The sequence below is a fragment of the Penaeus japonicus genome, unplaced genomic scaffold, assembly GCF_977035675.1.
Source record: "Penaeus japonicus unplaced genomic scaffold, GWHDUDI00000001_assembly GWHDUDI00000035, whole genome shotgun sequence".
Classification (NCBI taxonomy): Eukaryota; Metazoa; Arthropoda; class Malacostraca; order Decapoda; family Penaeidae; genus Penaeus; species Penaeus japonicus.
Window position 1 is genome coordinate 23676372 of NW_028234437.1, and position 2500 is coordinate 23678871.

A 2500-nucleotide genomic window follows, 5' to 3' on the forward strand; every position below is an offset into this window, starting at 1 on the left:
GTTGCAAAAAAAAAAAAAAAAAAAAAAAAAAAAAAGATGCAAGAAGAGATTGCAGATCAAAGAAAACGGAGTCCGAAGAAGTTGAATTGGAAAGAGAGTTAGAGAAAGTTCTGAAAGAAGTTGAGGTGAAAGAGATAGTAATAATACTAGGACTGATATATTTTTTCTTTCTTCTTTTTTTTCGTAATAAAACTTACGATCTGAGGAAGACTAATTGCGATAGGGAGCTGAGATGGAAGGAAGGAAACATTTCAGAATAGTGATGAGGGTAAAAGAAAAAGTAATTGCAACTAATTGTATAAGTGATGATGGAAATGCAATGATTTACATGCAGACGGAAGTGATGATAATAATGATAATGATAATAATAATGATCATGGTGATGATAATGACGACAATGATGTAGGTGATGATGATGGTGATGATGATGGTGGTGATGATGATGATGATGATGATAATGATGATGATGATGATGAAAGCAATGACACATAGATAGCACAAACTTCCGACAAAATGAAAGAAAAATTGATAACACAAATTATATAAACTAGCACTGATGATGGTGATGAAAACAACATAAACATAACAATTGTAATGACGAAAACAATAAAGATAAGGAATTAAATGATTGATGAATAATCCTTATGATACAAATGATAATGATTATGATGATGGTGATGCTGCTGCTTATGTCATCAATGTTTGCAAAACAGATGCACCTCCGGCCTTATATGCACTGAAGCGAGCCCGCCTGTGTCAGTGTGTGCTGACTCGTGAGAGAGCGTGAGCTTGGCCCTCACCCACCGTAGTGCCCAGTAGTGCCCAGGCACGGCGGTGGAAACTTACGACAAGCTTGGACGAGGTTCGATCTGCCGACCACGGGGCTGGGAGGTAGGTACGCTAACGACTACCCTACCTAGCGGCTCTGTCTGTGAGGATAATGATTATGATGATGATGATAATGATGCTAATTATGATAGCGATGAAGATACTGAAGATGAAGGTGATGATGATGAGGATAATCAGGATGACGATGATGATAATAATAGTGACAACAGCAGTATAAAAAAAAATATCCCACACAATTCCAAATAAGCCTGAACATACAGCAAACGGTCGTAAACCAACCTGAACAACCCTTTAAACAACCATTTTAGAGTCCAGCGATTCAACCATCCATTTCTCTCCATCCGCAAAGTAGTCGCCATTCGTCTCCGCTACCGCTCAGTCGTTCCGCTGTTCCGTTCCGCCGTTCCGAGCGTAGAGTGTGTGCGTTCCCGGGAATGGATTTACGCTTTGGGTCATTTCTCTTGGTGTGGCTTAGGGAAGGGCGGGGGGTGGGGGTGGTGGGGGGGATGGGTTGGGGTGGGGGATGGGGGGTGATTATCCGACTTCGTGTCTATCAACGGAATAAAGGGACAGGGTTGGATTTCTGGATTGGATCCGGGTTGGAGGGGAATATGTGTCCTCTATCCACTGCCTTGTCGTTCTGTCTTTTCATTTTCCTTTTTTTCTGTTTTTTTCTCCTATTGGTTCTTTTTTATTGTTTTTTTTTCTTTGTTCTTCTTTCGTGTTGGTTTCGATTTGTTCTTGTTATTTTTTTCTTTGTTTTTATTCATTCTCGTTGCTTTTTTTTTCTTCCTCTCAAGTTCTTTTTCGTCACTTTTCTTTTCATTTCATTTTGTTCTCCGTCTCTTCCTCTTTTTTTTTTCTATTTTATAGATATGTATGATTGTTAGCGTTACTTGTAAATTCACTACTGATAATAACAGTAATGATAGTGATAGCAGTAATAGTTACGATAATAAAAATGATAATAATAAACATCATTAGTATTCATTTTTAATTTGATGGAAATAATCATAACAAATCATCTTTTACGTTATTAAAACAACAAAATAGACAAGAATTTAAAGCGGAGAAAATGGCTTGGTTCACTCACCTAATTCCTAGTAGTTATTTAAATTCTTAATTACTATAGTTACTCAGACCATTTCTAAGCGAAAAATAACTGACGATCTTAATTTTTCCACATTCATTAGAGATATTTTTGATCACTCTGACATTAACTCCCGTTGTTTTGTATTTAAAAAATCAGACAGTGTATGGTTAACGTTTTGTGATTTATAGATATAGTGCACAATACGTTCTGGAAAAGTACATAATACATAATCTGATACTTTTCTTTATATATAAAAGTTAAGCATTTACATATTAAAACGATATCAATATTTGTCTGTCTAGAGCTGCAATAAGAAACCTAACAACAACAACAAAAACAATGATAATAACAGCACTAGTAATAATACCACCAACAACAATAATACTGCAGAAAAAAAATCCCATTTTTAGTATGCCAGGACTAGAAACTTTTTCCCCCACATCATGAAAGTTCAAACCGACTCATTACCGCAAGACAATGGTCAGGCAAAAGAAAGAAAGAGAAAGAGAGAAAAAAACGAGAAAAAAGAGGGAGAGAAAAAAAACGAGAGGGGGGACA